The 16,425-nt window shown below is 42.3% G+C and overlaps 1 protein-coding gene across 3 annotated transcripts in view; it reads right to left on the reverse strand.

The window, feature by feature from the left end:
• Window positions 1-16,425, reverse strand: part of lypd6 (LY6/PLAUR domain containing 6) — a 168,594-nt gene that overhangs the window by 43,668 nt on the left and 108,501 nt on the right. The gene's annotated exons all lie outside the window — the stretch shown is intronic.

The raw sequence follows: 16,425 nt of genomic DNA on the forward strand, positions 1-16,425 counted from the left end.
AGCACAACAGAAAATCTGTGCTTGTGATAGATTTGTCCAAACTTGTGCCGTTACAAGAACGCTCCCAAGAACATGTGCTGCTTTTCAAGTTACTGTTAACCTTATAAAATTGAGATCAACCAATGAAACAAACCCAAATACTTCTTCAGCAGAAATTGTTCAAAAATTTTGCTTAAAGATAGGCTGTAGTCAAGAGGTATTTATTCACAAAATGCTGGAGTAACTCAGCAGGTCAGGCAGCATCTCAGGAGAGAAGGAATGGGTGACGTTGCAGGTCGAGACCCTTCTTCAGACTGATATCAGGGGGGCGGGACAAAGGAAGGAAGTCAAGAAGTCAAGAAGTTCTTGCTCAAGGTAATTTTTTCATATTATTCTTTCAGGAAAGGCAGAGGCAAATGCTGAGGCTAGCGATTAGAATATGAGAGAGATGCAAGAGACTGCAGATGGTAGAGCCTTGAGCAAAACACAAAAGGCTGGAGGAACTCAGCAGGTCAGGCAGCATCTGCGGAAAGAAGGGACAGGCAACGTTTCGGGTGAGGATTCTTCTTCAGACTGAATCGTCTGAAACATCACCTGTCTATTTCCTCCCCAGATACAGCCTGAACTGCTGAGTTTCTCCAGCACATTGTGATTTATTATGCAACCCGGATTACTCCTGATTTGAAGAGGCTATCAAGAGCTAACCAAATTGCTGGTTCTGGAGTCACACAAACTCAACTAGGAAAGGAGATTGGTTTTCGTCCCTGAAGATGACCGGTGAATCAAATGGATCTTTGGCACATTCCAGTGATTTGGCCACCAATACTTGGTCAGAGTCAAATAGAAGTTGGGAGGTTACGCTACAGTTTTATAAGACATTGATGAGGCCACATTTAGAGTATTGTGTTCAGTTTTGGTCACCATATTATAAGAAAGATATTGTCAAGCTTGAAAAGGTTCAGAGAAGATTTACCAGAATGTTGCCAGGACTCGAGGGACTGAGCTATAGGGAGATGTTAAGCAGGCTAGGGCTTTTTTCCTTGGAGCACAAGAGAATGAGGGGTGATCCTATAGAGGTGTGCAAAAACGTGAGAGGTATAGATCAGTCTTCTGCCCAGAGTAATGGGAATCGAGAAACAGGGGACATAGGTTTAAAGTGAGGGGGGTAGGATTTAATGGGAATCCAAGGGTAACTTTTTTTTTTAGACAAAGGTTAGTGGGTGTATGAAACAAGCTGCTGAAGGAGCTAGTTGAGGCATGTACTATTGCAATGTTTAACAAGCATTTAGTCAAGTACATGGATAGGGTAGATTTTGAGGGATATGGGCCAAATACAGGCAGGTGGGACTTGTGTAGATGGGGCATGTTGGACAGTGTGGGCAATTTGGGCAGAAGGGAGTTTCCACGCTATATGACTATGACTCTATGGAGCATCGATCTCCCAATCTGCCTTATTAGGTTCCTTGCACTTTTTTAAAATCTGCATTTCTCTACAGTTGTAACACTCTATACTGTGCTTGTGCTCCATTTCCTTCCTCTTCTCGCACTACCTCTTGTACTCATGTACTGCTTGATCTGCCTGCATATGGTGCAAAAACATCGCTATATCTCAGTGAGTGTGATAATAATAAACCAATACCAATACCTGGAAGATCAGAAGGTCATGATAAAAAAAGCACACAAAGTGGTGGAGTAACTCAGCAGGTCATGCAACATCCCTGAAGAACATGGATAGAAGTCTGCAGAAGGGTTCCAACCCGAAATATCACCTATCCATGTCCTGCAAGGGTACTGCCTGGCCCCGCTGTGTTACTCCAGCACTTTGTGTCTTCTTTTGTAAACCAGCATCTGCAGTTCCCTGTTGCTGCATGGTAAAATGGAAACTACTGACAAAAATAATCAGTAAAATTAGCTCCTTCGCTTCAAAACAAGCAATGACATGCACAAACGAAACTAAGTTAGAGTCCCTCATGCATCGATAAGCAGCAAACAAAACAACAGCAGAAATGACAACATTTTCTGAACAGTCAGAGTCATCCAAGCCACTCTTCACAGCGAGTAAATAAATTTCAAATAGAAATTCAGCAAAATGACAAAGGCAAAGCAATTAAAGGTGACTACATGACTTTGAAACTTAAAACAAAAAAAAACAAAAAAGTTTTGCTGATCAATTATCTGTTTTCGCCCTTCAGCTTCAGCTTGTTTATAACAACGGCTCGATTCTCCTGGGCAGCCTACAGTATAATCAAGCCATCTTTCATTTACATAACCTCAGAGCACCAGTAAAGCCTGTGTGGCTTGCTCAAAGATCAAAGGCTGAACATTTGCACTGATGAACTTGATGCTGACATTCTGCTCGCGGCTGGATCATGGTTTGACGTGTTGACAGACATGCACAGCATGGGGCCTGTACTTGCACAAACAGCAGGGTACTTCACAAAAGCAAAATCTTCCCGTCCGCGATCATTAGCTCCATCTGCATCCTGCATTGTTAAGTCCTCATTATGTCAGTTTCACGGCATTCATAAGCATGACAAAGATCTAATATAACGTTTCTACAGTCTTGCAATCAATGGGTCGTTATTAGATGCTAATATGGTATAAGGCCATGAAGCTAGATTTAGCTCTTAGGGCTAAAGAAATCAAAGGATATGGGGAAAAAGCAGGAACAGGGTACTGATTTTAAATGATCAGCCATGATCATATTGAATGGCGGTGCTTACTCGAAGGGCCGAATGGCCCACTCCTGCACCTATTTTTCTATGTTTCTATGAAGCCACACAAAAAGGGGCCCTTTTGACCCACTTTGTTCGCACTGACCATAATGCCGACCTATGCTATTCGAAATTTGGCCTCTATCATAGAAAATCGGTGCAGGAGTAGGCCATTCGGCCCGGTTGTGAGATCCTGTTGGAGGTGGCGAAAATGTTGGAGGATTATATGTTATTACATAACAAATAATCCTCCAACATCTTCGCCCAACAAATAATCCTCCAACATTTCCGTCACCTCCAAAGGGATCCCACTATTGGCCACATCTTCCTATCTCCACACCTTTTTGCTTTCTGCACAGACCGTTCCCTCCGAAACTCCCTGGTCAACTTGTCCCTTCCCACCCAAACTACCCCCTCCCCAGGTACTTTCCCCAGCAACCAGGTACCTTCCCCCTCGACTCCATCCAAGGACCCAAACAGTCTTTCCAGGTGAGGCAGAGGTTGATCTGCACTCCTCCAGCCTCATGTACTGTCTCCGCTGTTCCAGGTGACAACTTCTCTACATTGGCGAGACCAAGCGCAGACTCGGCGATCGTATCGCTGAACACTTCCGCTCAGTCCGCCCTAACCAACCTGATCTCCCGGTGGCTCAGCACTTCATCTCCCCCACCCATTCCCAATCTGACCTTTCTATCCTGGGCCTCCTCCATTGTCAGAATGAGGCCCAGTGCAAATTGGAGGAACAGCACCCATATTTCGCTTGGGTAATTGACACCCCAGCGGTTTGAACATTGACTTCTCTAACTTCAGATAGTCCCGGCTTTCTCTCCCTATCCCCTCCCCTTTCTCAGTTCTCCCACTAGTCTTCCTGTCTCCAACCACATTCTATCTTTGTCCCGCCCCCTCCCCTGACTTCAGTCTGAAGAAGGGTCTCGACCCGAAACGTCACCCATTCCTTCTCTCCCGAGATGCTGCCTGACCCGCTGAATTACTCCAGCATTTTGTGACTACCTTCGATTTAAACCAGCATCTGCAGTTATTTTCCTACCCGGAGTATTGTGCGCAGTTTTGGTCTCTTAATTTGAGGAAGGACATTCTTGCTATTGAGGGAGTGCAGCGTTGGTTCACGAGGTTAATTCCCAGGATAGCAGGACTGTCATATGATGAAAGAATGGAACGACTGGGCTTTTATTCACTGGAATTTAGAAGGATGAGAGGGGATCTTATAGAAACATATAAAATTATTAAAGGATTGGACATGCTAGATGCAGGAAACATGTTCCCGATGTTGGGGGAGTCCAGAACCAGGGGCGACAGTTTAAGAATAAGGGGTAGGCCATTTAGAACTGAGATAAGGAAAAATCTTTTCATTCCGAGAGTTGTGAATATGTGGAATTCTCTGCCTCAAGGCAGTGGAGGCCAATTCACTGGATGCATTTAAAAGAGAGTTAGATAGAGCTCTTAAGTCTAGCGGAATCAAGGGATATGGGGAGAAGGCAGGAACGGGGTACCGATTGTGGATGATCAGCCATGATCCCATTGAATGGCGGTGCTGGCTCGAAGGGCCGAATGGCCTACTCCTGCACCTATTTTCTATGTATCTATCTATATATCTATGGATCATTTCTGGAGAGAAGGAATAGGTGACGTTTTGGGTCGAGAAGGATCTGAAGAAGGGTCTCGACCCGAAACGTCACCAATTCCTTCTCTCCAGAGATGCTGCCTGTCCCGCTGAGTTACTCCAGCTTTTTGTCTCTACCATCTAGAACATATTGAAAGGTTCTCTCACGGCCTGGTTCAGCAACTCGAACACCCAGGAATGTAGGAGACCACAAAAAGTGGTGAACACAGCCCAGTCCATCAGGGGTACTGGCCTCCTCACCGTCGAAGGGATCTACAGGGGTTGCTGCCTCAAAAAGGCACCCAGCATCACCAAAGGTCTCCACCACACTGGCCACACTCTCATTTCATTCCTGCCATCGGCAAGAAGGTATAGGAGACTGAAAAACTGTAATATCCAGGATCAGGAGCAATTTTCCCTGCAGCCATCAGGCTATGAAACACGACAACCTCCAGCATAGTTTATGGACTTAAGTTTGAGGAAACAATTAGATTTATTTCCCAGACTGAAGAACTTGGCTTGTATGCAATGCATAAACAAGGTGACCCTCCCGCCTAATCAATGGTTAGATCTGAAGAACGATCTCGACCCGAAATGTCATCTTACCCATTTCCTCCACTGGTGTTGCATGACTCGCCGAGTTCCTCCAACGCTTTGTGTTTGCTCAAGATTCCAGCATCTGCAATTCCTTGTGTCTCAGTTGTTAAATCTTACTGGAAATTTGATCAAAACAATTCTGATCTGTCGCTCAATTAAACAGTGGCGCAGAGGCAGAGTTGCTGCCTTACAGCGCCAGAGATCCGGGTTCGATACCGACTAAGGGTGCTGTCTGTACAGAGTGTGTACATTCTCCCCGTGACCTCCTGAGTTTTCTCCGAGACCCATGATTTTCTCCCACACTCCAAGGACGTACAGGTTTGTAGCTTAATTGGCTTTTTGGTATAAGTGAAAATTGTCCCTAGTGTGTGTAGATAGTGTTAATGTGCGTGCAGAGATCGCTGGTCAGTGCGGTCTCAGTGGGCCGAAGGGCCTATTTCTGTGCTGTATCTCTAAACTAAACTAAAGATGGTGTCAACTTGAGAAATAGTTGCAAAATTTTGTCATTTATTCCCAATTCCTCAAATTCAAGGGAAATATTAATTGCTGTGATTTTCACATTTTCACGGCAGCGTCTTCGATCGCTCCGAATCGCGGGACTTGGGTCGGCCTGTTGCGGACCTTTCACCATCCGGCGCGGCCTGGAATAGGCCGCGGGATTTTCCACCGCCCAGTGGGGGCTTCAATGTCAGGAGCCCTGACTGCCCCGACGCAGCAATTCCGACTGCCTGAGCGCGGGAGAAGACGGCAGGGAAGAGAGAAAACATTCTGGCCTTCCATCACAGTGAGGAGGTGAATGGAGGAGACTCACTGTGATGGATGTTTTTTGTTTTATGTTGGTTTTTGTGATTGTGTGTTTTATTGCTTTCTTTTTTATTGCCTCTCATTGTTGACTGTGGGTAATGTAATTTCATCCAAAAACATGTTTTTGGATGACAATAAAGGTAATTTACACTTTATACATTAGACGGAGTGTTGTACATCACTGAAACAGGCCTTCATGTGCCGAATGTAAAGTCAACCTAACTAATTCCATCTGCCTGCATGAGGTCCGTATCCATCTACTCCCTGCTTGTTCATGCGTCTGTGCACAGCCTTTTACAATCCTGCTCTTAAAAGGGATCAGAGCCATTTGCTCTGTGACCCATGTAGTAAACGGAGATTAAATGAACAATTTGCATCAGCAAATAATTCGTTTCAAATGTCTGAAATATAAATCTTTACAGTTGTCAAACTATTTCAAGGAAACAAACAGATATAGTAGTAGAAATGTGTTTGTGTCTAGGTTAAATGCAGGATGTGAAGCACAATTTGGAATTATTTATTTCTTTATACCGTCATCCAACCAAACTAAGATTAAATGCAGATTCCTAGTTTTTGTGAGGTAATGAGAGGTTAAAAGATAATTAGCAGTAAATCCTGGAATTTTAACTATATGGTGCTTCTGCTGGTCAGTGAGGTAGCTTCACTCGAACAAAGCTTGTAGTGCACATTGTCATAAACAGGATTAATTAATCTCTCCCAAAAATCTTTTTCACCCTCAATCACAGCTCTATAATTCAGCCCCAGGGTAATCTCCTCACAAACACTCCAAACAAAAAACCCCATATTTTTTACCTTAAGTAGGTTAAATGCAAAGACCTGCCAACATTTCATGTACCTAATCAAAGGTATCACAAAATGCTGGAGTAACTCAGCGGGTCAGGCAGCATCTCTGGAGAGAAGGAATGGGTGACGTTTCGGGTCGAGACCCTTCTTCAGACTGATGTACCTAATGTAGAAACAAGGAACTGCAGATGTTGGGGTCTGCACAAAAGGACACAAACTGCTGAAGTAACTCAGCGGGTCAGGCAGCATCTCTGGATAATATGGACAGCTGACATTTCAGGTCTGGGGAAGGGTCCCGACCAGAAACGTTACCCGTCCATTTTCTCCAGAGATGTGCCCAATCTGTTGGATTACTCCAGCTCTATGTGTCTTTGTATTTACCTGATAACTGTTCAACATGATGAGAAGAGAGTGCTGTTTCAAATTAGTTTCTTCTTTCAGTTTCCTCCACAGATTTGTTTTATTGTTATATTTGCATTCCCATTTTTATATATTGAATTTAACATGTTTCCCTTGAATCAGTAATCATAGATATATCAGTGTTTATACCCATTTTTTACCATCCATTCAAGATCAATATGGGGCAACCTTAGCTTCAGAGACCCTCGCCATCCCTGACATCATTCACTCAGTCTCGTGCTTACTTTGATCTCATTTAACCCAATAATGTCCAAAAGGCCCATTTGCAGATAAACAGGGATGGAACTGCAAGAAGTTAACAAACATTTGACAGTAGAGAGTAAAATCTGTCAATAAATCATTAGATTATAATATTAGTAAAACTCCAGACTCATTATGCACATAGTAATCATATTGTCAAGAGTCAATAGTGTTTTATTGTCATATGTCCCAAATGGAACAATGAAATTCTTACTTGCAGCAGAACAATAGAATATGTAAACATAGTATTCTGTAAACACCTTAATAAGCACCAGTCTGATGAATGGTCTCGACCTGAAACATCACCTATTCCATTTCTCCAGAGATGCGGTCTGACCACTGGGTTACTCCAGCTTTTTTTGTCTGTCTAACAAATAAAAGTTCAATATATATATATATATATATATATATATATATATATATATATATATATATATATATATATATGCATTATATAACAAATAATAAGTGCTAAGAGAAAAAAAATGCCCTCCAAGTCTAACAGCTTACCTTCATATTTAATCTTTTCCCTCCTTAATTGTTCTTTAGTTACCTTATGTTGTTTTTTTTAATGCTTTCCAATACTCTAGCTTCCCACTAATCTTTGCAATATTATAAGCCTTCTCTTTTAGTTTTATACTGCCTTTGACTTCCTTTGTCTGCCACAGTCACCTGGTTCCCCCCTTAGAATCTCTCTTCCTCTTTAGGATGAATAATGAATGATCAACAGATTAAAAAAGGAAAAAAACAGAGTACAACAATCAAGAGTATAGTTGAGAACACAAAGTGCTGGAGTAACTCAGCTGTTCAGGCAACATCGCTGGAGGGCATGGATAGGTGATGTTTTGGGAACCTTCTTCCACTAGCTCTTCTGTCCTCCACAGTTGTTAAGATGGCCCGCTTAGTTATTCCAGCACTTTGTATTCTATGCAAGATTCCAGCATCTTGGGTCTACAAGAGCATAGATGAGATGCTAACTATGTATCCATATGAATATTGCATCTATATCTGTTAAAATATAAACATTTGTGTTAAGAATTTGACATCCGCACTCTAGACCCAAGCAATGTTCAACTTCACTCTAAAAATAGCCTGGTAAGTCATTTCTATTCAAAAGCAATAAGGGAAGGGTACAACTACGAGACTTGCCGGCAATGTCCATGTCCTATGCTAGAAGAATGGAAAAAGAAAATCAGCAAGAAGAAATAGAAAGCAATACATAGCCATTGTCTATTGTATGAAAATCATAAGTGATTGGAGATGCAATCATCCTCTGCCACTATTGTTCATTCTAATGTTTAAACACATTTGTAATTATTAGCAGCCTTAGTTTTGTTTATTGTTTATTAAGCTTATTGTCACGCGTACCAAGGTACAGTGAAAAGCTTTTGTTGTGTGCTAACCAGTCAGTGGAAAGACAATACATGATTACAATCGAGCGATCCATAGCTTACAGATACATGACAAAGAGAATAACGTGAATAACATTTTGTGCAAGATAAAGTCCAGTAAAGTCTGATCAAAGGTAGTCCAAGGGTCCCCCATGAGGTAGATAGTAGGTCAGGACTGCTCTCTAGTTGTTGGTAGGATGGTTCAGTTGCCTGATAACGGCTGGGAAGAAACCGCCCCTGAATCTGGAGGTGTGCGCTTTCACACTTCCATATGTTTTGCCCGATGGGAATGCGACTCGTCCTTAATTATGCTGCTGGCCTCGCCAATTCCTTCCTTTGCTTCCTTCCATTCCAAGGCCAAAGACCTTCCATTTTTAAATATTTATCTACTATAGATTTTACATCTACTGCAGATTTGATTGATGCCTCAGTGACATGCTTCCTCAAACTGTCCTTTGGCACATTTAACAAGCCTGTAGATTGTGTATCTCTTATGCCAAAAGCTTCACTACTACACCTGATGGCGGTACAAAGACTCAAATGGTACTCATATGTAACAAAATAAAATCAATCACAAGTATTTAATGAGTTACATTAAAAGAGGTTCAGTCCAGAACATTGCAAGGTGCACAGTTGCGAGCTTACTGATATAATTGCAGCAATAAAGAAGCCACATAATATTCAATTTGTATACCTTCCTTTATATACTATGATTTAAATGTTCTATAATTGCAGTTGAGAAGGTTTAAAATAACATTTCCCCCCCCCCCCCCCCCACACTTCATCCCCAGTGGTCATAAAACATATGTTTTCTGGTCATTTAAATGTTAAATAACCACTATTTAAAACATTATTTTTTGTTAATATATACTATTACTCCCAACCAATTAAACAGTGCATAATAAGAATATTCTCAGTTCATTTAGGACATCATGAGAAGATTTCACGTGTTGTTTCACTTTCTCCCTTTCTCAACAGAATGCAAGAAATGAGCAACTAAACAATCCATTTACATTGCAGATCGAAATGCATCGAAACACATATGTTTCAGAATTGTTTTTTCGTCAGAATAATTTTGATTTTAGGGGAATCATACTGCATTGAAACAACTACTGACTACGGGAGCCACAGTGTGACTGTCACAACTTGATGCTAAACTCGAGTAGAGCTTTCCCTTGAAATACAATACAAGTGTACGAAAAGTGCTGAGTTAACTCAGCAGGTCAGGTAGCGTCCCCGGAGAACATGGATAAGTAACGTTTCAGATCGAGGCCCTTCTAGAGTGGAAGCCTCCAGTCTTCAGACTCCAGTCTTAAGAAGGATCTCGAACCGAAACATCATCTATCCATGGTCTCCAGGGATGCTGTTACTCGAGCACTTTATGTCTTCTTGTGTATTAACCAGCATCTGCAGTTCTTTGATTCTACAAGTTAGAGGACACCAATTCTCATGGGATTAAGGCTAATCACTTTCATGCTAATTTTCTCAATGCTTGGTGATATCCCTCCATGAAAAGCCTTACAGTAGTCTGTCATCAGGGATAAAGGCAACCATAAAGCCCCTTATTCAACCATTAATAGTGATTTCTACACACACCCGCTCTCACGTGAAAATTATCCCCCAATAATATTCAACATTCTTGATATGCTGCTTCAAGTGCAACAACCAAGAATTAAGCAATGACCTGGCTTAATAGTAGTAACCATTTATCTTCACTTAGAGAGGACATTTAAATATACTTTAAAACAATGTTTTAAATCAAAACAATGTTTACTCCTGAGAGGCTGCTTGACCCGTTGAGTTACTCCAGCACCAGTTGTCTTTTTTTAATATAATTCACTTCATTTGTTGACAGGTGGCAACTCGATGTTAGTTTTCCAAACTTCAAAGAGATTTGGTTACCAGACAAGGACTGTACTTCTGAAACTAACTGTCCACAATAATGGCCATCTCAGGGGAGTTCATTGCAGCCATTGAAAGTGTTTTGACATTTCAGCATTTTAAGAATCAACTACTTTTGACTTTTGACCTATCCAGGTGGGAAAACATACACTTTAAAAAAAAACTTTGACAAGAGAGAAAAATAAATTGTTCAGGAGCATGGTCAATAACTGCAATCACAGTGTCAACATTAGTTTACTGAAATGTAATTTGGCACAGAGTAGCTCCCAAATGATGTTGCTTTCGAACGTACTCCATATCAGCATCTGGAATTATGAGTGAATAATGGGTAATTTTGCAGTCACTAATCCCTGAATGTCATCCTATACAAAACAAGACTGACCAAACAGTAGATCCAACTACAGTTAAGCCACCGGTAATGCCAACTGTTACAACAAAATAGTCAACTTGTCACTATTGGTTTTGGCAAAGTCTTCAAATCAGAAACAGCAACTCCTCTGTTCTCTTCATATCTTCTGCCCAATTGTCTCTGTTACCCGTTCTGTGTTTTAGTTCAACTGCAGTTTGGTTTTGTTTCTTCTGTTTATACCAATATTCAGAGATTGTTTTCAATCCAATTCTTGTCTGACAGCTTTGCTATAATGGAGCACGCTTCAAATGAAAGGACACATCTACTCCAGGTAGATTAAAATGGGTCCGATGAACTGATTTGAGGAAGAAGGGTTCTTTCATGTTTTATGGAGTCCGTTGAAGAAAAAGTGGAGAGTTTCAAGAACGTACTTCAGGAACTTAAGACTCTGATAGTTGAGGACATGAGACCCAACAGTTGAGTGATTAAATGTGAAAAAAGTAGGAAGTCCAGATACTGAAGTGCTGTGGTATTGGAGGTTGGATGGACAGGGAAGGGAAATTGGAAATTGAAAATTGGGACGAGAATTTTTAAATTGTTGTTTCTACACAAGATCAGTAACTTGCGGCAGGGGGTGCGTGTTGATGTTGGAGAAGGTTGCAGATGGTGAATAGGATTTGTGCAAGTTGGAATGCCAGCACGTCATAGCGCAAGGTGCTACGATGAACAGTGTTAGAGTAATCAAACCAAACCAAATATACCACTGTCATGGATCATCAATACTCAAAACAATGTCCACACATGTCCAATTCCTCTTTAATTTTCTCCTGCTTGGCCTTTGTTGCCAAATCTATTGATATCTATTGTCAATTTCTGCAGATCAAGGAAGAAAGAAAAATCTCCTTCAAACCAACCACTGTAGTGAGGGGGGAAAAAAAGACACAAGGTGCTGGAGTAACTCAGTGGGTCAGACCAGCATCTCTGGAGAACATGGATAGGTGACGGTTCGTGTCGGGACCGTTCTTCAGTTTGGAGAAAATGGATAGGTGACCCAAAACATCACATATCCATGTTCGCCAGGGATGCTGAGTTACTCCAGCATTTTGTGTCCTTTTTTTGTCACCCAGCATCTGCAGTTTCTTGTTCTACACTGTAGCGATAATTGCATTTTCAGTCTTGTAGAGACTGGGCAATGTTTTCCCATCCCCAAGTCCTTATCATGCATCAAGCTCATGTTTTGTAGAGAATTACATATGGATAAACTCAGCTGTTATTTTTTTATTACAATTAATTATAATTAATTTCATACATTTAAATGAACTGAAGTGTTTAAGGGTAAAACATCAGACTCTCATGCTGGGACCTTGGCGATACCAACAGAAACAGCTGATTAGGCAGCATCTATGGAAGTTTAGTTTAGTTTACTTTAGAGATACAGCATGGAAACAGGCCCTTAGGCAGGCCGAGTCGATGTCGACCAGCGATCCCTGTACACTAACACTATCCTACACACACTGGGGACAATTTATAATTATACCAAGCCAATTAACGTACAAGCCTGAATGTCTTCAGAGTGTGAGAGGAAACCGGAGATCCCGGAGAAAACCCACGAAGGTTACCGGAGGAGTACAAACCCCATATGGACAGCACCCGTAGTCAGGATCCAACCCGGGTCTCTGGCACTGCAAGCGTTAAGGCAGCAACTCTACCGCCGTGGGAGAGAAATTGTTGCTGTTTTAGGTGGGTACATGATCCTTATTCACGTCTCGACCCGAAACGTCACGCATTCCTACTCTCCAGAGATACTGCCTGTCCCACTGATTTACTCCAGCTTTTTGTGTCTATCTTTGGTTTAAACCAGCATCTGCAATTCCTTCCTACACAACATCCAAGTTACTGTGTCTGTAATCTCACTTGGTGCTGCTTTTATCACCTGAATATCATAAACCTTAAATCTCTTCTTTTTTCTTACTCAGCATATTAAGACAGTATTTGTAATACAATTTGTGCTTTGATTATTAAAAGAACATCATTGCTTTGTTGACAGCTTCTGTTGTCAACAGAATTTAAAGCTTGCTCTGGCATTTCACTTATAAAGCATCATCTTTCAGGCCATGTGGTAATCTGGAGGGGGGGGGGGGGGCTTTCAAAGTTATAATCTCCAGACCTCCTATGAAACAGTAGGCATTTAAGTAACAAAATGCACGGGATTCTTCTTCAAAGCTGATCTCATGTTGAAAGTGTGGTAGTTATTTTTAAATTGAAAACACCCATCCGGAATAAAAATGGCAATCAACCTTGTTACCATGGCAAATTTCCCTACCTATTATGCAATGGAAAAGTGAGATGGAATGCAATGATATGATTGCACCAACAGTCTGATTTTAGAAAATGAACTAAAACCAAGGAAGTGCATGTTGCAAGCATACATTAGGCGGCACGGTGGCACAGCGGTAGAGTTGCTGCCTTACAGCACCAGAGACCCGGGTTCGAAGGTAAACACAAAATGCTGGAGTAACTCAGCGGGTCACGCAGCATCTCGGGAGAGAAGGATCGATCCAGACTACGGGTGCTATCTGTATGGAGTTTGTCTGTTCTCCCAGTGACCTGTGTGGGTTTTCTCCGGGAGCCCCGGTTTCCTCCCAAACTCCAAAGATGTACAGGTTTGTAGATTAATTGGCTTGGTAAAATTGTAGATTGTTAGTGTGCGAGATCGCTGGTCGGTGCTGGCTGTATGGAGTTTGTGCGTTCTACCCGTGACCTGCATGGGTTTTCTCCGGGTGCTCCGGTTTCCTCCCATACTCCGAGGATGTACAGGTTTGTAGGTTAATTAGCTTCCAGTAAAGATTGTAAATTGTCCCTAGGAGAGTGTTTATTTCACAAAATGCTGGAGTAACTCAGCAGGTCAGGCAGCATCTCAGAAGAGAAGGAATGGGTGACGTTTCGGGTCGAGACCCTTCTTCAGACTGAAGGATCTCGACCTGAAACGTCACCCATTCCTTCTCTCCTGAGATGCTGCCTGACCTGCTGTGTTACTCCTGCATTTTGTGAAATAAATACCTTCGATTTGTTCCAGCATCTGCAGTTATTTTCTTACAATCCCTAGGAGAGTGTATGTATCGCTAGTCAGCATGGATTCGGTGAGCTGAAGGGCCTGCTTCTATGCTGTCTCTCTAAACTGAACTGAACAATGATTTGATTGCACCAACAGTATGATTTTAGAAAATGAAGTAAAAAACAGGAAGTGTTGGCTGCAAGCAGACATGAGATTCAGCAGAGTTCTGCAACCTGTCAACACAATATATCTTGAATGGATTGTGACATGTTACTGCATCTCCCTGGAAATAAGCCAAAATAAACATTTCATTAATGCAGTGACAACAGCCTCTGACAAAACATTATAGCTGCACAAAGAAACATGCCGTGTAGGAAAGAACTGCAGATGCTGGCTTAAATCGAAGGTAGATACAAAATGTTAGAGTACCTATACCCGTTGCATACAGCATATAATCCTCCACCATTCTTGCCACCTCCAACGGGATCCCACTACTGGCCACATCTTCCCATCTCCACCTGTTTCTGCTTTCCGCAGAAACCGTTCCCTCCGCAACTCCCTGGTCAACTCGTCCCTTCCCACCCAAACCACCCCCTCCCCAGGTACTTTCCCCTGCAACTGCAGGAGATGCAACACCTGTCCCTTTACCTCCCCCCTCGACTCCATCCTAGGACCCCTAAAGTCTTTCCAGGTGAGGCAGAGGTTCACTTGCACCTCCTCCAACCTCATCTACTGTATCCGCTGTTCCAGGTGTCAACTCCTGTACATCGGCAAGACCAAGCACAGGCTTGGCAATTGTTTCGCTGAACACCTCCGCTCAGTCCGCCTTAACCTACCTGATCCCCTGGTTGCTCAGCACTTTAACTCCCCCTCCCATTCTGAATCTTACCCTTTCTGTCCTGGGCCTTCTCCATTGTCAGAGTGAGGCCCAGTGCAAATTGGAGGAACAGCACCTCATATTTCGCTTGGGTAGCTTACACCCCAGCGGTATGAACATTGACTTCTCTAACTTCAAATAGCCCTTGCTTTCCCTCTCTCTCTCCATCCCCTCCCCCATCCCAGTTCTCCCACCAGTCTTTCTGTCTCCGACTACATTCTATCTCTGCCCCGCCCACTCCCCTGACTTAACTTTGAAGGGTCTCGTCCCGAAACGTAACCCATTCCTTCTCTCTCCAGAGATGCTGCTGTCTGTCTCAAAGAGACATGCCTCTAGCTTTTCACTCTTTTGTCCTCTGATCATCAACACTTAACCCTTTGCTTACCAAAATTCTCTCTGAATACACAATAGCAAAATCTTGTTCAAATAGAGGCAAACTTTCAAATCTTTAACTACTTCTATTTATCATCATATCTTATGCCTGACGCTGGACCCAAACTCCTTGTGCAATTTCAATATGTTCCATGTTTCAAAGTCAACGAGACACTTTAGAACTGCAATCACTATAGGCCCTGTCCCAGTTCGGTGTTTTTTTAAGGCGACTGCCGGCGACTGTCATAGTCGTAGCAGGTCGCCGAAAAAACGGCGACTGGACCCCCCCTACGACAATGTCTACGACAAGCTACAACAACCTACAACCTAGTCGACGTCAAGCTATGACAAGCTACCGAAAACCGGCGACCCAATCGTCGCAAGTAGGGCATCCACCTACGACTGCACCTACGACAACGTACCACCACAGAGGCGACAACCTACAACAACCGAAGAAAACATAGGACAACACAGCAGCAAACCAGATAGGTCCAGGCTCGATTAACAGATAGTCTGGAAGACCTTAACTCATCAACCAAGGCCTGATTTGAAGTGAGTGCCCTGCACTGGTTTGCAGTGTCTTATCCACAAGCTCACTGATGTCAAGTGGTTTTCAATAGCACCACTTGATGTCACGGTACATCTGAGCAACCTCAATATACAAAAATGTGTTCAGTGGAACCTTGATCCTATTTTTAAAAACACAATGGACTCTGTTACATTTACATGGGCAGGATTTAAGAAATATTCAATTACAAATGGCACAAAAATGTTGCATTGCACTACGCATTGCTTTCCTGGCAACTTTAAATACGAGGTGTGGTACCAATGGATCACTGGGCTTTATTCAACAATTATGAATTGCTGCCATGCCATGACATAAGCTTTTTAAAAAGGAGGAACTGCATTAAATAAGTACCGACATAAATAGGTTCTATAGCTGAATTCAAACCTGAATAAACGTCCCTTGCCATTAGCAAGTGAATGACGAGACTCTGGTAAATGAATTGCCATTTGTATCACCGATCACTTAAAATAGTGGCAATTCGATTTTCTTTTCAAAAACCAAGAGCAGCTTCAGGTAGCAACCGTAAAATTTACCTCACCACTGTGGTATAAAATAATTAGAATAAAGATCACTGACTGCAACCACAGTGGCTGTCAAAAAGAACACCCGCTCATTCGGGAAATTTGAAACCATTAATCTCAGCCTTGTAAATCTGAGCAACTAAGCCTTTGCCAGCCAGTTAAAAATTAACCCTCTTTTTTTCACAGATTCTTCTGATCAATCAAAATTGTG

This window comes from Rhinoraja longicauda, chromosome 8 (assembly GCF_053455715.1).
Source record: "Rhinoraja longicauda isolate Sanriku21f chromosome 8, sRhiLon1.1, whole genome shotgun sequence".
NCBI classification, from domain to species: domain Eukaryota; kingdom Metazoa; phylum Chordata; class Chondrichthyes; order Rajiformes; family Arhynchobatidae; genus Rhinoraja; species Rhinoraja longicauda.